The sequence below is a fragment of the Poecilia reticulata genome, chromosome 21 (genome assembly GCF_904066995.2).
Source record: "Poecilia reticulata chromosome 21, P_reticulata-male-v2, whole genome shotgun sequence".
In the NCBI taxonomy this organism is placed as follows: domain Eukaryota; kingdom Metazoa; phylum Chordata; class Actinopteri; order Cyprinodontiformes; family Poeciliidae; genus Poecilia; species Poecilia reticulata.
Genome location: NC_088850.1, coordinates 25,114,741 through 25,141,645, shown reverse-complemented (window position 1 = coordinate 25,141,645; position 26,905 = coordinate 25,114,741). Strand labels below are relative to the sequence as shown.

The window sequence follows — 26,905 nt, the reverse complement described above, 5'->3', positions numbered from 1 at the left end:
TAAATTACACTGAAGTAATGTAGCCTGTCACGGCAATCTGTCTGCTCCATCACCAGCGAGACTTCTGTCTGGAGAAGCACACACAGTTCATTACACTTTTGCCTCTAAAGTGTAAGAAAAACACAATGATGCCTTGCTTAAGTGTTCCTGTGTTTTCTCTGCCTCTGAGGCTACCGCCCTGCAGCCGACCCTGACCTCTGACATCAATGTGGAAGGGAAAAGACAGGAACTCTTAAGGGATCAATAACATCACATCACACTCTGTCCACTGTGTTAAAGAGCAAATTTTTCTTGAGTTAATCTGCCTCCTGACCATGTGCCAGTTAGCTGCTCACAGCTGGTCCTTATCATGAGGTCATGACATGGTATTAGCTTTCAGTATCACTTCAACTGATGGGAAATATTGGTTTTATCTTTACAGTTTGAACACGGACAAGAAACAGAAAAAATGTGTCATCTTGCTCTGAATGTGCTTTCACATAAACAACTGTCACAAATTCATTGAGATTTTACCTACAAATGTGAGGATGTTGGGTTGTTTGAGTTCATTTCTGTGTTCTTTAGTTCATTTTCTTTGGTTGATTCTAATTTATAATCCAACAGTAAATAAAGGGAACATATTGTCATCTATAAATTAAACTCATCTATGAAGTAAACCAATTATGAAACAAGTAACATCATATTTTGTCAAATGCCATAATCAAACTCATCAAGATGAAGCATCAGATATCAAATATATTGATCAATGTTCCAGTTGTTGAGAATCAGAGGCAGCCTTGATTTAAAGGAACTCAGTTTGTTCCAGATTGGTGGTGCATAGAAGCTGAATGCCAGAACCAAACATGGTTCAGACCTCTGAGAGGACCTGAGAGGACCTGAGAGGACCTGAGAGGACCTGAGAGGTCTGGAAGGTTGTTACAACAGCAGATATTTAATATATTGTGGTGCTAAACTGTTCAGTGATTAACAACAATATTTCAAAGTCTATTCTCACAGTGGAATGACTTTAGAACTGGGTGATTTGCTGCTCTATCTTTGGTTTTGGTATTATGTGTGCAAACAACCATAGAAAATAAGTCTGCATTATTTAAACCTGGAAAAGTGGAAACAGCTATTGTTGAAGAAATGCAAAGCTTAAATTCAGCATGATGGCAAAGGTAACACATGTTTGTTTCTGGTGACTTTCTACTGATAACTGATGAAAACAAGATTTTGGATTAGAAACCCACACAGGCTAAAAGCAAACTCTCCTAAAAAAAAGGAAGAAAAAACAAAAAAGAAGCGATTGGAGTAGATAAAGTTCAAAGCAGGTTTACTGAAGGAAACTTTTGTCTGTTATTTTTATATCAACATTATATTATGTATACATTTAGCTCTTTACTTATTTGACCCTGAATTTGTCCTTATACAACTGAGAGGACATATAAAACATTTCCTCACCTCCCAAGGAATAACTGAGTCTACATGAGGAACTCATTCTGTTGTCACCCACACACACAGTCCTTCAGGAAAACAATGTGTAAAAGAATGGCAACATTTTTTGCTGCTGTTTTTGTCAGCCTGACAGGTGATCATCCTGAGTACTGCAATTAATATTTAACCTGATAGGCTGGGGAGGCTGACATGGAGTAAAGGGAGGGTACACAGTGAAAAAAGCTATTTAAAAATGTAGAAGGAAACTATGGAAAACTCTAGATCATAAGTCGTCTGTGAATGATTGAAAAAGTTAATGTGCGTTGTCCTCCAGACCCAATATTCAATTTTAACAATGGTCCATTTCATCCTCTCATCCTTAGCTGTTGCTCTTTTTGAGGAAACCACATTCATTTCCAGTCGTGATGCATGAAAGGAACTTGCATGGCGCTTCACTGTTAGGTTTCTCTGGCTGCTAGATTCAGATTTCTATTGTTTTGCTAATAAGTGTAACAGTTGTAATTCCCCTTTAATTGATTATACATCCTCTGGTGACCGCCTAACCTCATCTCTCCTGTAAACTTTTCCTAAATGAAATCCAGCTTTCTCTTCAAATTATTCTGAGACGCTCCCCTGGAGAGTCTGACATTCCAGCCTTCCCATGCCCAGTCATATCTGAAAATAAACACAGCACCAAAGGGGGCTGCATTCCAGCATTAAGTTCCCCTCTAGCAGAACAGCAGAAAGTGTACACAAGAGGAGCAGGCTGTCCTGTCTCACCTTTTTTTATCAGTTCTAAATCTTTTTGTTCATCTTCACTTATCTGCCTTCTAAGCTTGTAAACCACTTTGGTGAAATACCTGATCTCCTCACAGAAGTTTCAAGCACAGATAAAAGAGAAAACAATTTAAGTTTTTGTTTTTACAGACTGTAAATTAAAGTGACTTGCCTGTCGAAGTTCATTGGAAGTTCTTAAAGTATCTGTACAACAGATTCCACTGTAAAAAGAACTGGAATGGATCATAAAAAAATCAGACATACCTTAGAACAGGGGTCTCGAACTCAATTTACCCGGGGGCCGCTGGAGGCAGAGTCTGGGCGGGATAAAAGATCCCACAAAAAACATTTAAAAAATATCCTCAAATGTCATCAACATTTTATTATTTCTCCAATACATGAACTGCAGGCTTTGGCTTTGACAAAGACATAATGAGGGTGTGACAAAATTTAGGGTGCGTTCACACTGCAGCCTGAATTGACCCAATTCCGATTTTTTATCAAATCTGATTTTTATTTTTTGCCGGGCCGCTCACAGCCACACAAATGCCACCTGTATGTGTCCTGCAGTCTGAACGGGCAAACGACCTGAAAGTGTTCCGCATGCGCAGTAGAGGGCGCAATAGCGTCAGCGTTCTCAGTGTTCTGCCAACCGCCATAGAAAGAAGTGCTCAGTGTTTGCGGAAGCAAACATGGAGGCTAACGGTGGAGCTTAGCTTACATATTTGAAGTTGTTGCTCAACCGGTGCAGCATATTAACAACTTAATCCTCATTATAGTCCGTCATGGTTGGTTTTCTTCCCACTTGAGCGTATCAGGACGCAGAATTTATTTAGTATCGGTGACGTTCAGTTCGGATGAATGCGGCCTGGACGTTAGGTCGCATTTGAATCGGATAGTATCGGATATGTCATAACCAAGACATTTTGAATAATGTCAACTGTGTATTAAAAGTGCCATAATTTACCAAATGAGGCTTTATGACAACAGTCATAAATATTCATGAAGACTTACTCATGTTTATGACAGTGTCATGTCAGTCTTATTCACCCCCCTTCAACTAAAGTGTTACCGACAAATCTAATAAAGACAATGATGTAAGTCGTAATAATACATTACTATTTTACAGTATTTAGGTATGAGTGATGAGTTGTTTAATTTTCAGATGTACTTATTTGAGATGTTCAAATCACCAGCAACGTTTTCAGACATCCTGGAAAACCAACTGGGAGACCACCAGCAAAATTAAGGAAAAGAAAATAAATAAGTATTAAGTAGAAAATATATAAAAAGTAAATGCATATGACTTGGGATTGTCTATTCAATTCAGTTTGGTTTATTTATTTAGCATCAATTCACAACAAATGTCACCTTGTGGCACTTTAAAAGAGGAAGAAAAAAAGATAATTTCAATCACACATGCATTCCAATTGATCCTATCACAAAACAGTGCAGTAAAACTGTAACTGTTACCCTCAAAATGCTCATATCAAGATGGGGATGTATTGTGAGGAACAGGATGATGGGGTAAAGGAGCTGATGCACCCACAGAAATGGAACTTGAAGGCCATTTTTGTACTAAGAATAAGGCCAAGACTTAAATGTGAATACCACACAGTCTTTGTCATTAAATTAGGATTTACTTCCTGATGAGGCTTGCCAGAATAGTACTTTTGAAAATATACTTTTAGCAGTTATTAAGCATACCAAGTGATATAAATATATTAAAACATCAGTCACCCTAATTAATCTATATAATGTCTTTCACTTGATGATGGAATTACTGAAAAAAATAACTTTTCAGTCTTATTCTATTTTATGGAGTGGGTCTGTACATTTGCTCAACGCTTGCCTACAGTTGAGAACAGTGACAAAATTCATTAACATATTTTGTGAATGTAACCCACATAAAATGGGGATGCCTCTTTAAGAAACGGAGGTTAGGGAAGCTAGGTGGTCTACCTAGCCAATGGGAAGTTTAGTTTCCAGTGAGTTTAAACCAATCAGAATTCAGACTGCCGCTGCAAGCCCCGCCCTTCTTCCCTGTATCTGCAGCATTGTGTGTGTAAGCGAGAGAGATCCGCGATGAGAAGGAAACGGTTAAGCTGGGCAACGTGAGTCTGTGTTAAAATGGTTATAGTACTGGATACGAACTAAACAAACGCATTCCCAGATATCATCCGACTTCTAAGCTGGAAGTGTGAAAAAAAAAGAAGACAACTTCACATTTTCTGCCAAACACCGTTAGAGCTAACTTGTTACCTCTAACGGCTAACGGCCACTAGTTTAGCTCTAACGGCTACTAGTTTAGCTCTAACGGCTACTAGGCTACGGTTTAAGTTCATCTCGTTCTCCATTCAGTTGAAGGTCAAACCTAAATTACACTATATTCTTACTTTGTTCATGATGAAAGATCATATTATTGAGGTTAAAGCATGGAAAATATGCCTTATTACACTATCTAGTGCCCCACAGGTCCGGACTGAGAGCCGCCATATTGACCTGAGTGAAGTTGGGCCCCCCACCTTCTTCAAATCAGACAAAATTGGTGTCAAACGTTTGTGCTACGTTTGTGCTGGTTTGTGCAGCAAAAATTTTTGTTTGTGCCGCTATCATTTTAAAGATATAAAGAAATGTTTCTAGAGGTCATCCAAGGTCAACCCCCGACCCACCTTCTTCAAACCAGACAAAATGGGTGTCAATCAACTCGGCTACGTTTGTGCTGGTTTGTGCAGCAAAAATGTTCGTTTGTGCTGCTTTGGCTTTGAAGATATTAATGAAAAGGTAAAGGTCAAAAGGTCAGGTGATCCAAGGTGAACCAGCCCTCCACCTTCTTCAAATCAGACAAAATGGGTGTCAATCAACTCGGCTATGTTTGTGCTGGTTTGTGCAGCAAAAATTTTCATTTGTGCTGCTTTGGCTTTGAAGATATTAATGAAAAGGTAAAGGTCAGCATAGCCAGTGATGACTGCAGATAAACTGTTTTCCTAGAACAGTACATTGTTTTTCTGCCATTTTCTGCCTTGAGACAATCTCCTGGCTCTGAACGGTTGTTGAGGGGTGCATTTCTGCAGTTGGAGGAGAAGCCAGATTATTGTTGTTATTTTTTGCACAGATTAGATGTATTATACTGTACTAAAATAGCTACAGTTTTGGAAAATGTTTAAAAGTAAATTTCTTTTATGAGCCTTGCATACTGCAGATCCAAGTGGACAAACCTACCTTGATGCACTGCTATGAAGTATTAAAAAGAAGTGTTGATGATTGCTCTTGATCATAACATTGAGCTCAAAATGGGTGAGTAGATGCAAAGCACATGTTTGGTTTTATTCTTATTTTTTTGTTTTTCAAATGTACAGTTCGTCTAATAGCACCCTCTAGTGATCAGAAGCTAAAATACAGGTCACCGAGATAGCTTTGGGAGGTGTTGTACCCACAGACATAGTACAAGAGTAGACCCCGCATTGGCTGCTCCGGTGCAGGAAATACGGCGGCCATCTTGGAGAGGTCGTCTTCCTACTTTGCTCAACCAAAACAACAGAAGATGCCTCAGCACTGAGGGATATTGTTGTTCTGATTGATGGACTATTGATGTGAGGCTCAACAGACAACATTTCACGAGTAAGATGGACATATTATTGTATATATTTTGTGATTATAATATTACTTTACTGTATTTATGTCCACCAGCGAGATACCAGCTAATATTAGCTACAGTGCACGAAGCTGAAGTTGGTTCCGATTTCTAGCTTCCAATAGCTAAAGGGCGATTCCACTTAATTTTTCACTACCTTCCGCATCATTAATCGGCTGTAGTTTAAAATCTACTATACCTAGACACTTCAAACCTGGACAAGATTATTCTGCTCTAATAGCAGAATATTTAAAACCATGTTTGGGATTTGTGAAACCTTTTTCTGATTTGTGAAAAATCAAGAAAGTTAGATTTTCAACACTTGTTTTGGATCATGAGCACTTCTTTAACACTTATCATTTTGCTGTTAAATTAACTTTTAGCAGTTAATTTCCTCTCCTGTAATTCAATCTTCATATAGATTTGTTATTGCATTCGTTTCATCTCCAGTACCTTCCGTAAGGGGAGCATGAAGTGGGTGATTACTTAAAACAACTGAATGTTTTCTTTATTGTGGTATTGCCTTTTTTAAAATCTACATCCAGCTACGAAAGTAGTAGTGCATAAGTACTCTTTTTGTTTTGCATATGCTTTATCCCCCAGTTGTTTGTGGTACTTCGCTGCTTTATCTGAGCCAGCATCTGTGAGAAGGTGCCTCCAGGTTAAAGGAATTGCTTGCACTCATTTTTGCTCCATGCTTGCATGTTTACTATAAGGGTTTGCTGTAAGTGAAGGACAGATGAAAATTATGTTCACTGTGGATCAATTCTGAACAAAAATGTAACGTTGCATGCAAAAAACTGGTTAAATAATCTCAACTTTTGATGTAATTTTATGTGTTTAATTGACATTTCCAAGTTTGAAGTTTGACATTTGTTATTTTTTAAGCAAGGACATTTCATAACAACAGTGAATAGCCTGTTTTCAATTTTTGTTTCATTCTGGTCAAAATCTAAAGCCAGGTAAATTCAAATAATCCACTCCAGGATTGTAGTTTTCAGTATCATTTCTAGTGTGATCCAGATGCCAAAAATGTTTTGAAAATCTAACTTTCTTGATTTTTCACAAATCAGAAAAACGTTTCACAAATCCCAAACATGGTTTTCAATATCCATCTTGAAGAGAAGAATAATCTAATCCAGGTTTGAAGTGTCTATGAGTTGTATTTTTTTTATTAGAAAAGTTTTAGTAATGAAAGAGGTGCCAAAATTGGTGAAAATCGAATTTTAATAAGTTTTCACAAATCAGACAAAGTTTTAACAAATCCCAAACATGGTTTTACATATTCTGCTATTAGAGCAGAATAATTTAGTCCAGGTTTGAAGTGTCTAGGTATAGTAGATTTTGAACTACAGTCGATTAATGATGCAGAAGGTAGTAAAAATTAAGTGGAATCGCATATTTAAATATACTGAACTATGTACCAATGAAAAAAAAAAAAAAAATACAATTGTTTATAAATGTAGCTTTGATAGATGTTTGAATAAGTTCTCCAGCAACAAAAAAGCGTGTAATGATCGATTACATGCGCTGATCTATTATTGTGCCTGCTACACATATAACGCTGAGTGGAGTGGTGGACTGCTCCAAGATGGCCGCCCTCAATCATGAGGCATCTATTCTTATATTATGTCTATGGTTGTACCTACACTGCAAAAACTGAAATCTTAGTAAGATTAAATATCTTAAATTAAGGAGATTTTTCTTGTTTTCTTTCTGACAAGATAATTTTTCTCACCAAGAGGGATTTATGTAAGAATATTTTTCTTATTTTAAGTGTTTTTGTACTTGATTATCTCAGTAAGATATAAAAGCTTAATATTAAGAAAATATTACTTATTGTGAGTAAATATGTGCTAGAATCTAGAATATCAATATTTACCAATCAAACTTCAAGTCTAGAACTTATTTTATATAAGTAAAAATTTCTTATTTCAAGCACAGAAAGCGAAATCACATACTTAATGAAATGTCTTCAGATAATTAAAACAGACTATGTCCAAATGTTATTGTCAATGAAAAATAAAAAAAACCCATGAACTTATACTCTTGTATAAGTTGGCAGAGTGTACTGGAAATTATAATTTAATATTTAAACGGTTGACATTTAACACAACAATTTCAGAGACAATATCAGTTTATATATCAAGATAATTCTTGTCATGTTTCCATCTGCTATGGACCTTAATCTGATCTTCTTGATGCAAGATGTGGGACCTCTTACTGACATGTCATGAAATGTCTATTGATGTGTGATTTGAAATGGCTGGTTTTCCACACAATGAGATTAGAATCAACAATATTGATTGGCTCAATGTCATGATAAATATTTTAAATTTTGGTTTATATTTCAAATTCTTACATTATAAGTTACTAATATTAGTTTGAACAATATTTTATTCATCATGTTTGTAACCCCTTTTATGACATCATACAATCCAAATGGGAAATCGCCCAAAATGTCAGTGAGATAGTATTAATGTTCGATACAACAGATTTTCTTTCTGATCCAATACTGAGCAAAATTTAAGCTGGTATTGGCAATACAGATCCCATACTTTGTGGAAAGACAGTTAATTTGTTTCTTAATTAAATAAAAAATAAATGTAATCCATATCTTGGCTTCATAAAAAGAACACAATGTACTCTGATGCACTCATTTTAAACTCAGAAGTACATTCATTAAGACAACAATCTTGTTTACTATAAGCTATTTTAATTCAGCAGAAATATACAAAACATGTGAAAATGGAGTTGCAAACTAAAAAAGGAAAATTAGTTAAGTAATAACCCTACTAAATAGACTGCTCAAAAAAATAAAGGGAACACTTAAGTGTTCACTTAAGTGTTTAAGTGTTCCCTTTATTTTTTTTTAGCAATGTTTAATTATTAAAACTACTATAAAATGACAGCTGAAATAGCTCCGTGTCACTTTTTTTATAATCTTGTCAGCATGTTCATTTCTGAGTGAGTGAGCGTCAGCAGCACGCTGCGCTTGGGCATTACGTCCTTACATACTTACCAGGCGGAAGAAAAAGTAGTTCCCATTAAAAACGTTTCATTTAGGCAAGATCTCAATAATTTAGTTACTTTCTAATGTGCTCTTGTTAATCTACATTATCTCAAATTACTAAAGTGTTCTAAGTATTGATCCTTGGATCTGACAATAGATTTTAAAGAATTAAGTTCTGGTATCGGAAGAATCGATATTTCAGTATCAATCCGCACATCACTAACGGCAACGCCAGAGATCATTTAACTGCCCTGATTAACGGTTAATTCAGTTGTAACAGCCTAACTAAGCTTTTATCTATTGTACTTTTATAAGATTTTCTTTTGGCAAATTCTCTAATCTCGGTTGGACATGGATGAAGATGGAGGACTTTTTTACGTATATAGGCCTTACAGCTGCGGTACTCAGAGGTAAGTTTAAAGTTGTCTGTCTTTCTAAGATAAGCTAACTGAAGCTAGTTAGCATGTCGTGATATGCCAATTTTCATCCGCGGTTAAAGAGCCGCTCTTGTGAATATGATCTTTGAACAGTTATTAACCACAATAGCTGTGGCTTAAAAATAATATCGACACGAGTTCTTGGTAGCTTCCGTTTTTTAACATAGCTAAGATGGCTTCTCATTCATAGCTTCTGATTCGGGAAATGGTTAAAGGGCAATTCCGCCTAGTATTTCACTAACTGAGGGTGTTTGATGTGCTGTAATTTAAAAACTTAAATGCAATGAGTCAAAAAGGTTAGATATTCCACACTGTTACCAGGATATTTTAAACACTATTTTTAATTGGTGAATTTAAGTAGTCCTTGTTTGATTTAATTAAAATGACTGTCTTGCCACCTTGAATTCATGTAATATTGTAATTGAGCACATTAACTAAAATAAGACTTGTTTTATTTTTCAAGTAAACCAAACTGTTGCCATGGTGAAGCCTATGCCAGACACATCTCCAATCACGTATTGCACCATCTAAAAGAAACTTTGGGAATTGCAAGTGGCGGCATCCTTCACATTCTCGAGGTAAGAAATTTATGATACTGATTCATCATTACACTGATTAGTCCCTAAAACGTGGTTTGTTTTGTGATTGTTTTTCTGTCTGTGCTCCAATTAGCAGATGACCCAACAACTTCAAACAAGACCACTTTTCAGCTCTGTGGTGATCGTGAAACCAACTTTCTACTGGCCATTGGAACCATGTCTGCCCTGATCTTCTGATAGGAGGACATCATAGCTACTACACCTTTCAGCATCCGTGTGTCTGTGGCCACTCCTCTCTGTGCTGCTGACAGACGTCTTGAGAACGCCGTCCGTAACTGAGGCAAGACTTCCACATATAAAAGGCTATGGCTTATTGGAAGAAGTTCATTGCGGAGGAAGCTCCTATTGTTGACATCTAATCCCAAGATTTTTTTTTGCTTTGGACAATTTGGTTTGCTTGACTCTTAGTGCGGCAGATGTGTCAGATCGTCATTGTTCTGTCATTTTACAGGATTGTTTCAGAATCAGATGCCCATCCAGACTTTAAATTCTGACCAGTAGTCATGTTTTATTGTGTTTATGTGAAACTTAAATGTAATAAAGATGTTAAAAGTAATTGAACTTATGTCTTCATTTCAGCAAGCCAATAACATCTCTTGTTCCAGTATTCACAGGATCAATTTGTGGATTTTTGTCTTGGCATAAGAACCTTGAGTAAAGCTATGACGAAATATATATTTTAATCCTATGCAACAATAAAAATAAACTAGATTTAGGTATATCACTGCAAAAAGTCCCCTTTCAAAAACAAGAAAAAAAAGTACAAAAATAGGGTATAATTTTCTTAAAATAAGAAAAATTATCTGCCAACAGAACAAGAAAATTTATCTTGTCAAGATTTTCTAAAACAAGAAAAAATATCTAACCAAGATAAACCTACAAATATCTTAAAATTAGTGTATTTGTACTTAAAACAAGCCAATTTTACTAATACAAATAGAATATATGAGATTTATTTTCTTAATACATAGAACATTTTTCTTAAAATAAGAAAATTTTACGCTATTTCAAGAAATTCACTGTCAAGTAACATTTTCTTTACTTGAGATAATTTTTCTTAAAATAAGATAATATATCTTACTCGTATAAGTAAAATTGGCTTGTTTTAAGTAAAAATACACTAATTTTAAGATATTGTAGGTTTATCTTGGTTAGATATTTTTTCTTGTTTTAGAAAATCTTGACAAGATAAATTTTCTTGTTCTGTTGGCAGATAATCTTTCTTATTTTAAGAAAATTATACCCTATTTTTGTACTTTTTTTTCTTGTTTTTGAAAGGGGACTTTTTGCAGTGTACCTGTTCATTCTAAATAAGAGCTAGTTTGAATTGAATTTCTTCCAGGTTAAAATTAAATTATTCATGTTCATAGGTTAGCAACTTATAATTTAAATGAAATTCCCAGTTTCAACATGAACAGGTGATCATTGACCTCTGATGACCTCTAGAAACTTTTGTTTTAATATCTTCAAAGCCAAAGCAGCACAAACGAAAATTTTTGCTGCACAAACGTAGCCGAGTTGATTGACACCCATTTTGTCTGATTTGAAGAAGGTGGGTCGGGGGTTGACCTTGGATGACCTCTAGAAACATTTCTTTATATCTTTAAAATGATGGCAGCACAAACGAAAATTTTTGCTGCACAAACCGGCACAAACGTAGCACAAACGTTTGACACCAATTTTGTCTGATTTGAAGAAGGTGGGGGGGTGGTTGACCTTGGATGACCTCTAGAAACATTTCTTTATATCTTTAAAATGATAGCAGCACAAACGAAAATTTTTGCTGCACAAACCAGCACAAACGTAGCACAAACGTTTGACACCAATTTTGTCTGATTTGAAGAAGGTGGGGGGGCCAACTTCACTCAGGTAATGCAAGCTGCTGTTGAAATCTTTTTCATTTAGCACATGCTAGTAGCAACACGAAGGATCAGCACTTTTTACTGTTACAGTTATCGTTCGGAAACGACCGTAATCAGTTCAGTTAAATCTAAACTTGGCAACTTTTTCTTTTTCTACCGTAATAAATGTGATATTCAATTGATCAGTTATGACTAAAATTTTGGATGTCCGCCCCCCTCTGCTGCTGCTGCATCGCTGTGGAAAACCTGGAGTGGCAGAGATATCTGAGGCTTATATGTGTATGTTCACTGGTTTAAAAAAAAAAAAAACTTTGGGGTTGTGGCTTATAGTCCGGTTCGGCTCATAGTTAGGAAAATACGAACTATGATCCTTCCTGGATCTTTTTCTGTGAAGAACCCAGAGAATGTTATTTGGTTGTGCTTTCTGGAAAACAATACATTTTTACATCTAGGCACTCCTTCAATCGTCACACTTTTTCTGTTACAAACTGACTCTGGCCCCCAGCAGAGAAGGGAAAAGTTATGTGGCCCTCACAGGAAAAAGTTTAGGACCCCTGCTCTAAGCAGTGGTTCCCAACGCTGGTCCTCAGGGACCACTGTCCTACATGTTTTGATGTGTCTCTATATTCTGGCCAAGCAGATTCAAATGATTGCATGACTTCCTCTGCAGTCATCAAGCCATTCATTTAAGCAAGGTGTGCAGCAGCAGGGAGACAGCCAAGCATGCAGGACAGTGGTTCCTGAGGACCAGGATTGAGAACTGCTGCTCTAAAAGAACATTTTCCTAGGCTACCACAAAATTTTTGAACAATTCAAAGTAGTAGCCAAAGCTTCACAACTCTAAAATGATATACATATGACATAGTTAAGGAATGAATGCAAGTGGGACCCAGTGATGGCATAACCAAACTTATGCCTGGTCTCTCTGGCCTGCTGCAGATTCACTCAGCTCAGGATGCTTCATGAAATACATATACAGTGTTTTCCTTGACACAGAATCCCATGATGTAAGATTTGCTAAAATTGGACTGGGTTCATGTGTCTCATCAGTTGTCTGCACAAGCTGGCAAAACTGGCTAAATGACAACCTGACAAAACGTGTGACCTACCAGGTATGTTGATGGCTACTAAGTATGTTTAACTGGATATTTTACTTTTGGTGTAGAGTGATGAAAACATACATATGTAATATTATTATTTTAATCTATGCTGAGCAGCACCACAGGCATTTTTGGTATTTCTTTGCGTTTTCTTTACGTCCCATGAGGAGATAAAGAGGTTTGTATGTACATTTTTTTGTTCTAAGGGTTTATCTCTTTTTCCCAGAAAATGTTAATAAGATGTGTGTTTAGTTGCTGAAATGAGAGGATTAGTTGCTGTCACTCTTTGAGTTTTGCAGCTAATTTGCAACTGTGGTGGAGAGTCGATATTTACACTGACTGATTTATTCTTTTCCCTACTTCTTTGATCTTTGTTCGACTGTCACAAGTTGATGTCTTTGTCAGATGTTCCTGAATAAAGGTGAGACCTGCCTGTTCCTCCCAGTTTGGCAGGAGGTAAAAAAGCTCATTGGAGATATAAATATAGAAACATAAAGGTTGTCATGAGGTGCAGCAGCAATAATTGATACAGGCTTTTTTTTTTTTTTATTGGGGCATTATCCAATCATCTCTGCTGAATATAGCTGTGCTTTTTATAGTTCTCAGTAGTGACAGCATACACAGATGTATTTACACTACATGGAAAGTCCATTCCATCACCTTTCCTATAAATTATTACCTCTTTCTGGAGAGCTGTATATTTCTTTGACAATGTTTTAAAATTCATAGGCTTTTACTGAAACATAGGAATTATAGGTTGGTGATGGATTCCTCCTTTATTTATTGTGACTTCCTACGGGCAAAGACTGTAAACATTTTTGCAGTGCATTTGAGCTGTCAGCTCATAACCTTTTTTCACTCATCTGTTCCAACAATTTTTCTTATACTGCAGCTCTAAAAATATTCCAGAACCGTCAGATTTCCAACCCGGACAACCTCCTTCCCCATCTCCCACCCCATTGAAAGACCTGCGAGTGTAGGTTTGTAACACATATCATAGATCTCAGGAAGAGAGAAAACCTGCAGCAGGCAGTGGATTCATGCATGTGAGTGAGTGAAACTAGGATTGGTGTTTTGGATTGAGATATCAGATCATCAAAAAGGAGTTTAGAGGAAAATGTCAGAGAAAAGAAGCTCAGTTTGACAATAGATGGTTTACTGCGGGTCAGCATTAGACTCGAAATGTGGCTGGACAGCTTTCGGGCCTTCAAGGAGAGGGATGCTCCCATCAAATGGAACATTGAGGATGATTATTACATGACCAAAAGCATGAAGCTGGATGTCACTTTGACCGGCGGAGGCTCTGCTTTGGTAAGGAGGAAGTGAGGCGACAATATGTCTTTTGAGGTGTTTTTATTTCGGAGCTCCAAGTTACACCAACATCCTCATCAACAACCACACTTAGTGAAACACAGCAGCTTACACTTATACCTGAGGCAAGTTCCACTTACACCAGGTGAAGGGGTGACCACAAAAAAAAGGACAAACAAACACTATTTACACAAACCTACCAACAATAAATGATCCAACAAATATTTACATGCATGCAAATTATTAAAACTAAACTATTCTAAGGTCAATCAAAAAGTAACTAACAAAATAAATCCTCAGAGTGTTACCCCTCTTAATGGAAGCTGGTATGTTCCAGGAGCATTTGTCTCCCTCTCTGCTCCACCTTGCTGAGACACACCCAGAAAGGCAAGTACTCAATTAACTCAAATTGACTAATCTAAATCAAAACAAACTGACATTCCCCCCCACATTCTCTGAACAGGAAAGATGGCCAGTCTCCCTACCCAAAAAGAATGTTCACCAAATGTCAAAGTAACTGAAATAAAGAACTGATACAAAATACATTTGAACTGAAAATAACATAATATCAATAATCAACATGGGATGGAACCCCCTGGTCTCCATCACACTGGAGCTGCTTGAAGTGAAAAGGGGATGGGGGAGGGTCAGAGGGCTGGGGTTATAAGAGGGAGGAATCACAGAAAAGGACTTGGGAGATTGGGAGTAGGCCAATTTAACACGAGAAGGCACACTTAACACAGGAATCAAACTAAAATGGTTCGATTCTCACAACAGAGCTTACATTCCTAGTACTTACTTCCTGTCAAAATCAGTTGTCTTTCAGGTCTGTGTTCTCCATAGTAAACGTGTACCAGGTTAAAGTTGTTGCCCTCAGAGTAAAGAAGACAACCTTCCTGTTCTTGGCAACAAGCTGAAACGTTAATGACTTCTTTCACTAAATCACCATGTTTTATCAAATTCATATTTTATTGTGAAAACATCTGTGGTGGGATGGTGTTCCACCCTCCACCACTCTGTGCACCGGGCACTGTTGATTGGTGGGCCTATAAAGGCCCGCCTTTATAGTTGGGCGGGCCGCTGCAGGGTGCGTGCGTCTTTGTTTCTCCCACTGTTGCTACGGTCGGCGGCTACATGTCGGCTTGTGGGTTTGGTCGACTCGTCTGCGATCAGAAGTGGGAGTTTTGCTATCTGTGGCTGAGATCATGGTTGGCTTTTGCGTGCTACACCTGTCGTGCGTTTCTGCAGTGTTGCTCTGATGGCGTTGCCGGCTGCAGCTGGAGGTTGTTGTGGCGTGCGGCTTCCATCTGGTCCTCACCTGCTGACCCGCTTCCTCCCGGGTTAGGCTGTGTTTCCACCCCTGGGTAAGCTACCTGCCATTTAGCTTTTGATTTGTTTTATCTGTTAATTGGTTTTCTGTTTCAGGCAACTGATTGTTTGGAGCTGCAGTGCTTTGGACGCTCTGCTGTCTTGTCTTGCCGTTGTTTTGGCCGCTCTCAACTAACCCTTTTGCGGATTGGGCAGGCTGTGTGGGCGGGGCGTTACTCCTCTGGCCCCATAGAAGGGCATTTGGAAGCCGATGACAATAATTTGTTCCATTGTTTTCTTTTATAGTTTTGTTTTGTGATTGAAGTTACTAATTTGTTTTCTTTTTGTTTGATTTACTAATTTCTTTTGCATTGCATGTTTGTTATTTTGGAATAATTGAACTTGTCCGTCCTTTTTTCCTTTTGTTTCAGGGACCGAGTAGTAGACCTGAAGCCTCGTTTTTAAAAATGTTTAATATTGGTTCTAAAATATTGTGCACTGATAAATCTGTGTTCGGGTGCATCTTGTCACTTAAAAAAAAGATCACCACCTGCTGGTCACACATCGAACATCCTCCAAGAACCTACACATTACATCTACATTAAAACTTTTAATCAGATATTTTTGTATTAGAATTATTATTCAAATTAGCTTTATTAGCCAACGTGTGCACAAAAAAATCTTTGGTCTTGAAACGCAAAAACACTCGCATTTTAATTTGTTTATAAATGTATACATTTTAGGGGATGGATAAAAAGAACAGTATATAGATATATTTTAAAGTTTAAAAAAAATAAATAAATAGAAAATAAAAAAAGCAGTGTAATAGTGGATAAAGGCTCATCTTTTTATAGCAGAGTAACTGACCACTCAGGCTGTAAGGTGTTCCTTGTGTTCATCAGAGATGTGGTGAATGGATTTTGCAACAAAAAAAATGCCCAGTTGGGTGAACTCGCACGCACCCTCTAGGGTGCGTGCGAGTTCACGCACCGTACATGTGTTTTGTGGACTTGGAGAAGGTACCGGGCCCATACTGTCAAGTTCCTGTATGACCGGTGTCAGAGTCTGGTTCACATTGCTGGCAGTAATTCGGGCTCGTTTCTGTTGAGAGTTGGACTCTGCCAAGGCTGCCCTTTGTCACCGATTCTGTTCATTACTTTCATGGACAGAATTTCTAGACGCAGCCAAGATGTTGAGGGGATCCATTTTGGTGGCCTTAGGATCGCATCTCTGCTTTTTACAGATGATGTGGTCCTGTTGGCTTCATCGGAGCATGATCTGCAGCTCTCGCTGGAGCGGTTCGCAGCCGAGTGTGAAGTGGCCTCCAAATCTGAGGCAATGGTCTTGAGCCGGAAAAGGGTAGAGTGCCTTCTCCGGGTCTGGGGGGATGTCCTGCCCCAAGTGAAGTAGTTTAAGTATCTCGGGATCTTGTTCACAAATTAGGCTAGAAGGGAGCTCAAGATCGACAGGCGAATTGGCGCAGCGTCTGCAGTACCGATCTATCGTGGTGAAGAGAGAGATGAGTCAAAAAGTGAAGCTCTCGATTTATCGGTCGATCTATGTTCCCACCCTCATCTATGGTCATGAGCTTTGGGTCATGACTGAAAGAACAAGATTGCGAATACAAGCAGCCGAAATGAGTTTTCTCCGTAGGGTATCTGGGCTCTCCCTTAGAGATAGGGTGAGAAGCTTGGTCATCCGGGAGGGACTCAGAGTAGAGCTGCTGCTCCTTCATGCGAGAGGAGCCAGTTGAGGCTCGGGCATCTGGTCAGGATGCCTCCTGGACGCCTACCTGGTGAGGTGTTCCGGGCACATCCCATCGGGGAAGACCCAGTACTACGTTTCTTGGCTGGCCTGGTAACGGCCCGTGATTGCCCTGGAAAAGCTGGAACAAGTGGCCAGGGAGAAGGAAGTCTGGGCCTCCCTTCTTAGGCTGCGACCCCCATGACCCGACCCTGGATAAGCGGTAGAAAATGGTTGGGTGGATGGATGGATGGTGACGAGCAACCGCCCAGGGAGGCATCTTGTGGGGGTAATATCAGCACATCTCCCACCTGGACCCCAAATACTCCCCTGCCTCCAGCTCTTACAATCAGAGGATGAAAATGTCAAAAAATGTCAACAGTGCCTAATGCCATTATCATACAAACACCACACCCCCTGCCTAGGAGGGTGAGGTGTTCACTTCAGGATACTTGATGGGAAACGGTTATGTCCTGAATGTGAATGAATGAAGGAATATGTATTTTACCTAGAAAGCAAGCGATGGTAATTCAACATTGAATTACCATCCTCCCCTCTGTCCTCTCCTCTTTTCTCTTCTTCTGTCCTCCTTGTCAAGATCTTGTTGAGAGAATTTTATTATAAGGCGAGGGTTAATCACATTTTAAATTAAGCATTATATGTTGAGTGGGTTGTGATTGCTTTCTGTACATTTTCTTACTTGTCTGTAAATTTTATTACCGACTGTGCATAATACGTTGACACAAAAACTTCTATAAATTACTACAGGCGGTGGAGAGGTTCATCCCCCTTTTTACACTAGTGCTACACAGCCCCTTTGCTGCTGGCTTGTTTGCAACCAGCTTCTGAATTTAATTCTACTCTGAGCATTTTTGCAGTATGTTTGGTGATATGCTTTTATCTTAACTGTGTTTATTGAAAATAACTGCATTGTTTTGTGCCTCTTGTAACCCATGTTATTTTGGGGCAACCCAGATATTTTTAATAGTTGAGGTTATGTCTCCCTTTGTAATTTTTTTTATTCTGCCCACCACTCTAGGCCTAAGTATGAAATCCTGCAAGAATTTGTGGGATTTAAGGTTGTAAAAGTAGTGTGGGACCTCTTGGTTGGTCTGGGACAGCATGTGGGGGACAAAAAAGTTTAGGGCTGGCTGCTGTAGGTGGGCTTTAAATCATTTTATCATGTGCCTACTGATATGCCTTGCAGTTTCTATCTAGTTTTTATCTATTAATTCAATTTACTTATAAGAAGGAAGTGTTTGTGGTGATAATGACTTTAACTAATATTATGAGGAAATTGACTTAATTTTCTTATTTATGCTGCTCAGGTCCCCATTTGATGGTGAGCTACAACTAGCCCAATTCTCCAGTCATTTCAGTAATATGTCATGGCCAACTGTGTCAAAGCTTCACTGAGATCCAACAGAACCAGAACTGTGTGTGGTATGTTGATTTGGATTCACCTTTAAGGTGAGTGGTGGGCGGCACCAACGTAGCCTTTAAAGCCAGGGGTGTGGCTTGTTTTGAGCTGTGGAGACGGCGTTGTGGGAGCTTCTGTGATCCTGTCCTTCCTCAAGCATCAAATAATGGTCTTCAGGATTGTGGTTGTGTTGATGGTCCCGTTTTGCTCTCTGGGAGTTCGTGTGGTCAGGCACACGTCGTGGGCGTGGAGTTCTTAACCGAGATCCTGAGGTGTTCGGGACTTGGCAGTGGATTGCTGTGTGGTTCCCCCCTCCCTCCTCCTGCCGCTTCCTGGTGCGCACCTGGCCTAATTGTCCGTGGCGCAAGGGGAGCGCAGCCACGCCAACGCCGTTGTTTTGTCCCTGCTTTTGCTTCATGCCTTTTCAGCTGGGTGTCATTTACCCAATTGATGATTTATTTTTATTCTGGCCAGGGTTCAACCGTTTATGGTGAGTCCCTCTATTATTTTTCAGTATGTTTATTTACAGTTTGTACTTTATTTATTTATTTTGTTTGCATGTAGGTTTAATTTGTCAATTGCTTGCATGATTTGTTTTATTTAGTTTGTTCGTTGCTTTGCTCGTCTTGCTTTTTGCTGTTAATTTGCTTTGCATGTTTTTCTTTGTTTGGGTTGCAGTGTTTGTTTATTTTCTGTATTAATTTCTTGTTTAGTTTTTAATTGGATTTGAAAACAGAACTTGCCACTGAAGAGCTATTGTGAAATATGTATTTTGTGAAGTTTGTAAACTGTCTCCTTTAAAGTATATATTCTATTGTAGGCCTATTTTAAACTTTTGGAAAGAATAAATCATTCATTTTTAAACATTATGATCCACCTCTCTTTGTTCTCCCGACCTGGCGTGGCCTTTTTGTAGATATTAGAAGCTGACTATTCCTGGTTCCAAGATCTCAGGTGGCGTTGTTGGTTGCAATATTTTAAAATTTAATAGGAATGTGATGACAATTCTAGGGGCCCTGACCAACAGGGGACCCTCCACAATTTATTTATTTATTTATTGTTCATAGAAATTAAAAAATTGGGGCCCTGTCAATTACAAAATTAATCATATTGTATTTTCGAAGATTGTTTTTAGCAGTAAAAATGTAATGTTCCCACTCCCAGACCAAAAAACACACATCCATATTTGCCCTTAACGACTGTGGCAGTTACTAAGCTGCTAAGAAAAGTTAGAAAATCAAGTTTTCAAAAAAAAAATAGAGGGAAAAGGCAAGAGTGTTAATTTATAACCCAGTTTTTCTCCAGTAAGCATAGCTACCAGTGATGGCAGATACCGTATTTTCCGGACTATAAGCCGCTACTTTTTTCCTATGCTTCGAACTATGCGGCTTAGAGTCCGCTTATAGTATGTGGATTTTTCTTCAACCACCAGGGGGCTCATTAGCAGGATGTGAATCATTGGAAGTCAAAATTGGAAATAAAAGAAGAAATTGCCCATTAAAACTGAATTAGGTTTTAATAGGGAATTGAAATTTGAGAATGTTGTTGATCAGTTAAATAGCATTGAGGGGAAAAAGATTTTTTGTTTTTTAAATAATACTGAGATGATTATGAGAATTTGAGGTATAGATATTAGGATCCAATAGATGGCAGTAGTGCAACTATAATGGAAATAATGGATGAAAACTGCCGTTGAAATCTAAAGAAGCAGAAGAAAGTGCCCATTTTCATTTAGCACATGCTAGTAACAGACAGTAAGGAGATTTTTCTCTTCAAACCCATGCACCCTCATAATCAGTTCAGTTAAATCTAAACTTGGCAACTTTTTCTTTTACAACCATAATAAATGTGATATTCATTTGACCTGTTATGACTCAAATTTTGGGTGTCTGCCCCCTCTGCTGCTGCTGCGTCGTTGTGGACAACCTGGAGCGGCAGAGATATCTGCGGCTTATAGTCCGGAAAATACGGTAAATGATTTTCTTGTAACAATAAGTTGTTTCTCCACCATTAGCAAATTTAGCAGTGAGTGAATGAAATTGATTGACAGCGCTAAGAGCGTCCAACTGTTGTTTTGGTCAGAACAATGCATTACTTTAGCTAGCAATAGTAGTTCAGGAAGGAGATGGAGGAGATTGATTGTTTTCACAGATTATCTATAACAAACTGCTACGACATGGCGTAGCAGTTTAACAAATATGGAGAAAACATTTTTTTTATTAAAGTTACATACTGCAGCTTGAATACAATGCAACTACATAGCATGTTTTGAGAAGTCTGGATTGCTTTATGTATATTTTGCATGTTGCTTTTGACTGTTGCTCGTGGGGAGACATTTCAGTAATAGAAAAAATGTAAGCAACCTACTTGCATACTGTATGCAGACTGAATTTTAATCTTGCTTGTGAAATTCATGAGGAGTAAATATTGTACTAGTTATCAGTATTGGACCAAAGAAAGCAAGGCAGTTGCAAGCCTTTGAAATTGTGACGCTTTTGATGGGTCAGATAGACTCAAGACACTGTAACAGCAGCTGCGTGAGGGGGGGCCCAATACAATTTTTTGTCAGGGGCCCCAAGATTCTTGGCAGCACCCCTGACTGTCAGTGAACACGTTGACAAGGGCAGTCTCAGTACTGTGGTGATCACGGAAACCAGACTGAAAGACTCAACAAACTCATACGAAAGGCTGAGTTTACTCCACTGGAAGTGGTGATAAGAGACAGATTGCTGAAGAAGATCAGAGCTATCAGGCATTATGCCTCTCATCCCCTCTACAGTAAGAAGCAGACATAGGCAACAATTACTACAGCCCAGATGTACTAAGGAACTGTCATTAAGTGGAGTTTTGTGGTGGTGAGGATGGACGCGGCAGGACCGAGGTTATGATGAAAATATGATTTAATGATGAAAGCAAGGTGTACAGAAGTCCAGGCAGCACAGGTGCGCAATAAGGCTAGAAACTCAGACACTGAGTTTCTAGCCTTATTGCAACTGGAAAGACTCAAAATGGGCACGGGGAGACACAGGCTGACATCTGACACAAGACAAAGGTCAGACCAGGAGCAGGAGACACAGGTGGGAGCATTCAGGGGCAGACAGACAACACAGGAACTAAACTGACACACAAAAAACCAAGTTTTCACAGGAACATTCAAGCAAATCTTTCTGCCTGAGGCTCAGACTTTTTTAATACACATGTATCAGAGTTGTGCATTTTCAATTATTTTTAGTAATATACTCAGTGATATATGTATCTTTCAGACTATCACTGCTCATTATTTTTTGTTGTATGTTTTTATTAATAGCATTATTTATTTATTTAAATTTTTGTTATGTGCTGTGCTGGGAAGAACAAATTTCCCCTTTCGGGGATCATTAATGTAGCGTTATCTTATCTGTCTCTGAAAGCAGTTCTTGTGATGTCCTGCTTGTAGTTTTCTTCACTATCTTGCCGCAGTGACTACAGCTGAGGCTCCTGCTCTTCTCCTCTTACTCCCCCCATTTTGATTTCCCTGTCATATATTTGCTTTATTTCTTCAAAACCAGATTATTAAATGCTTAACTAGTGTCAACATTTTATTTTTTGGTCAAAAGCACACAAAACATTGTGGAAGCTAATGTCTCTTAGCTAAGAGTGGTGAGCTAATTGGCATATTCTAAAGGCACAGTGCCCTTTGGTAGTGATTACCCCGTTAGTGATAGAGCATGCAACATTATTGGCCTCATCAGTCTGTTAAAACTTTGGCAGTGTGCTTTAGGCCTTTTGGAAACGCTATTGGGTAAAGTCATTTGAAATTCATTTACTTGCAACAGAATTTCAAAGCTAAATGCTTTGCATGCAGGTGTCCATAGCATAATAACAATAATATCAACTGATTTGCTTCCATCTGCTCCCTGCATCAGAATGCAGAAAGAGAATTAGAATTACATCTGCTACCCAAAAAGCTGAACAAACTCCCTTCTAACAAAAGACATGAGCACCTTCTTCAGCTTTCCTGCACTTGGAGAGGAGGATGCAAATGAGCAGGCTGTATCCAGTAAACAAACAAGAGCTGAACAAACCCTCCCTAACTCTGCAATGTTTTCAGGAGCTTCACCTCAGCTGCCTAATGAGCTACATAATTTGTCTCAGATTCATTTTACAAGATGCAGCCGTGTTTGTGTTTATCTGATAGCTTGTGTTTGGATAAGGAAGTGGTGCACAGTTTTTTAGAAGTAGGCTGTTCATCATTTTGCGCAGCGACTGGAGACTATGAGCCGGACAAACCTCCCCACTCCTCAACATCCCTCTTAAAACATTCGCCTGACTGCAAGCCATATATGTGACCACTTTCTGCCAACATGGAAGACGGGCTTTATGGGAACAAGTGATTTCTTTTTCAGCCTGGATCATGGGTCAATGGCCCTTTCTCTCGCTATTTCATGGCAGAGTTGGTGAGACTGAAGAGCTCCTCTAACCCGAGCTCCCCATTCCCACACATTCTTTGGGGCTATTGAATCCTCCAGAGCCTCACAGTTTGTTCTTGTTCTTTTGCAGCATTGTGTTTTACTTTATTGATCCTAACGAGGGCATGATTTGTGTCATCCCAAAAAGCAGAGCGAGCTGTTTGTCCAGATTTATGTGCTGCACCTTCAATGAAAATCCCTTCCTAGTAAAATCTGTAACACGCCTTGTTGTTATCTTATTGAATAACTGCCATGATGACAGAGTTTAGGGCTTTTTGTCACTGTAGCTGGGGTCTCATCAGACAGTCTTGTAAAAAAAAAACGCTTAACTTACCTATAAAACGTGTCACTTGTAACTTTTTATGTGGATATTACGATATTGATAAAACATAATATTGAATTGATGATGTCCTTTGCTATCCAGCACTGGAGGCTTCAGAATCATTCTGAGAAAACAACAAAGGCATTTATATATCCTTGTGCTTAGGTATGACACAGTATACCAAAGCAGGAGGATGAGTAGAGGTATACTATATAAGTAGTGTGTCTGTAATACGATGTTGAAAATGGTAACAGAACTGAGAATGGGATCATTCTTACTCATCTGCATTCTTCTGGAAAAAAAACTGAAAAAAAGAGATTAATTTGAAGAAATGTAGATATCACAATGAAGCAATTTACTAAGCATGACCTAATGTTTCAACTATTCAACTATAAATCAAATTTTAAATTATAAACCAATTAAACTCCTGTCCTACCCACACCTTCCTTAATAAAGTTCTGCCTGTCATTCCCTCTGATCTGATTCAAATAGTAAACTCATCTTCAGATGTTTTCCCTCAGGCTTTAGAAACAGCAGTTATCAAACCACTGATAAAACATCCGGATAAATCACTGCTTCAGAATTACAGGCTGATCTCCAACATCCCATTCATCACCAAAATGACTGAAAAAGCTGTTTCAACAGTTGTCTACTAACTATGACCAACAGTTTTGATGTCTTTCAGTCTGGTTTCCATGGTTACTACAGTACTGAAACTGCCTTGTCAAAGTGTTCAATAACAGTCATATAAACACAGACTATGGAAGAAGAACCACACTGCTGGTTTTGTTGGACCTCAGTGCAGCTTTTGACTTTGTTGACCATGACATATAATCCTGAAACGACTGGAAAGTTAGGTAGGACTCTAGTCTCTAGTCTAGTCTAGGACTCAACTGGTACAACTCTTACAAAAAGAACAATAGAAAACTTCTCATTGAAGTGGACAGAAGTCACATGTGGGGTACCCTAAGGCTCACGCTTTTGACCCTTCTTATTCAATATCTATATGCTTCCTCTTACTCAAGTTATATCAGGAAGTACGATTAGCTACCATAACTATGATGATACATAGATCTACATTATGATGATTCATCCAAGCACTGATGATTACAATAAATAAATGTGTGGATGTTCGATAACTTTCTCCAATTGAACAGAAACAAAACTGGATAGATAAAAGATAAAATTAGCGAGACAACTTAAACAAGATAACTCCAATAACATTCCACTAATTAAAAAAGATGGTAAAACATTCACCGCAGCCAAAGACATAAATAGGATCTTTGAAGAGTTTTATAAAAACCTCTAACCATCCACTAATAAACCTGACACGGAAGAAATTAATGTTTTTTTCTCATCATTGAAGTTGCCTACCATCTCCAATGAGCAAAGAGAAAAATTGGATTCTCCTATCACTTTGGAAGAAATCAAAACCACGATCTCATCTATGAAACCTGGGAAACCTGGATGGCTTTCCAGTCAAATATTATAGAAAATATATTGACACCGTTGCCCCAGTACTTCATGATGTATATAGAGAAGCCTTTGGGTCAGCCTGGCACTTTCAATAAGGCTCTGATATCACTTATTCCTAAAAAAAGATAGAGATGTTTCAGATCCATCTAAATTTCAGACCCATTAGTCTTATAGGAGTAGATTGCAAAATATTAACAAAAACACTAGCATCATGGTTAGAAAAAGTACTTCCGGTTATCTTAAATGAAGACCAGGTAGGCTTTATTAAGAACAGATCTTCAATCGACAATATGAGAAGGGTTACCCATCTAATACATTTAAATTACTCTAATCCAATCCCTGTTGCGGTGCTCTCTTTGGATGCTGAGAAAACCGACCGCGGGTAGTGGGGGCGGTCACCACCTGCACGGTGCTGACGGTCACGGCTGCCATTTGCATTTGGATTTGGATCTAAGTTCTGCAAATGGGTGGAAATATTATATTCTAAACCAAAAGCAGTAATTATGAGAATTGGTCAGTTATCCAAATTTTTTCATCTTTCCAGAAAGACAAGACAAGGCTGTGCCTTGTCCCCATTGCTCTTCACGTTGGTTGTGGAACCATTAACAGTAGCGATAAGAGTTGACCCAAAAATTAAAGGAATTCATGCAGGAGGAAAAGAGCACAAATTGCTTATGTATGCAGATGACATCTTAGCTGTTATAGCAGATCCAATCGTATCTGTTCCAACTCTGTTACAGTGTATTGAATCATATTCAAAATTTTTAGGATGTAAGATTAACTGGAACAAATCTGAGTGTATGCCCATATCCCAAACATGTCACTCAAATGATATTACACAATTTAACTTCAAGTGGGTTCCCTCGGGTATGAAGTATCTGGGTATACAACTTCACTTGAATCTAGAGGAAATAATGCTACTGAATATGGAACCGCTTCTTCAGAAGATAAAAGCTAATCTTAAAAAATAGGCAAAATTGAAACTCTCTTTATGGGGAAAGGTGAATGTAATAAAAAGGGTGATGGCCCCATTATTCAGTTATGTGTCCATGATGGTGACCATGATGTTGACATTCCATCCCAGGTTTACAAACAGTATGAGATTTATGTTAAGGACTTCCTATGGGACAAGAAGAAACCCAGAATTAGCATTAAGAAAATGTGGTGTGCAAGGGACATAGGGGCCATGGCCCTCCCTAATGCAAGGCTATATAATCTCGCATTTGAAATATCTAGGTTGTCCAGATATTTTGAAAAAGGAGAAACAAAGCTGAGCTGTATGAACATTGAAGAATAATTAGTGAACCCTTTCAGACCAATAGATATCCTTTCTCGTGGTAAAACAGATAATAGAAAACCTCTTCCCACAAATTCAATATTAGCACATTCTAAATTAGCATGGAAGGAGATGCATAAAATACGTAGGATATCACATTTTAAACAGTTGTACTCTTCATTGTGGTTTAATCCGTCCATCTGTATTGGAAGGAAAACTGTTTACTGGGAACAATGGCTTGTGAAGGGAACACGTATTGTGGATGATCTGTATACAGATGGGGGTTTTGTCTTTTTCAGATGTCATGCTGAAATATAATAGAAAAAAGATAGTTTCTGGAAATATCTACACATTAGAGACTGTATTATTAAAGACAATTTCATACATAAGGATAATCCAATACAGGAATTTATGGACTCAAGTAATATCAAATATAAGGTATCCACATTTTATAAATTATTTAATAGTATGCAAAAGGATGTATGTAAAAGTCTGGGGATTGTCTGGCAGAGGGACCATGGCTGCATTTTTAGTGATGAAGAATGGTTGAAAATATTGTGAAATAATGGGAAATATATTACAGAATCAAGAGGGAAATTTACGCACTATAAGATGGTACATAGATTTTATTTCACCCCATCCAGGCTCCATAAAATGGGTCTGCTCACCAATAACCTATGTTGGAAATGCAAAACTGAATCAGGAACTTTTATACATGCGATCTGGGAATGTAAATGCATTTCCCCATTTTGGAAAATAGTATTAC

At 38.3% G+C, this 26,905-nt stretch overlaps 2 long non-coding RNA genes across 3 annotated transcripts in view; both read left to right on the top strand.

Annotated features, from left to right (window-relative positions):
- Positions 1-4,088: 4,088 nt before the first annotated feature.
- The window catches only part of LOC103458050 (uncharacterized), a 36,379-nt gene continuing 13,562 nt past the window's right edge, over positions 4,089-26,905 (top strand). The window contains exon 1 of one of the 2 annotated variants that reach the window (XR_014085628.1): positions 4,089-4,304. This is a non-coding gene — a long non-coding RNA (uncharacterized LOC103458050). The remainder of the gene's footprint in view (positions 4,305-26,905) is intronic. The other variant, XR_532523.3, reaches the window with a different exon arrangement.
- Positions 8,707-10,429, top strand: LOC145549781 (uncharacterized). Its single transcript, XR_014085627.1, has 3 exons — positions 8,707-9,247; positions 9,738-9,852; positions 9,947-10,429. It is a non-coding gene; the product is annotated as an uncharacterized LOC145549781 (long non-coding RNA).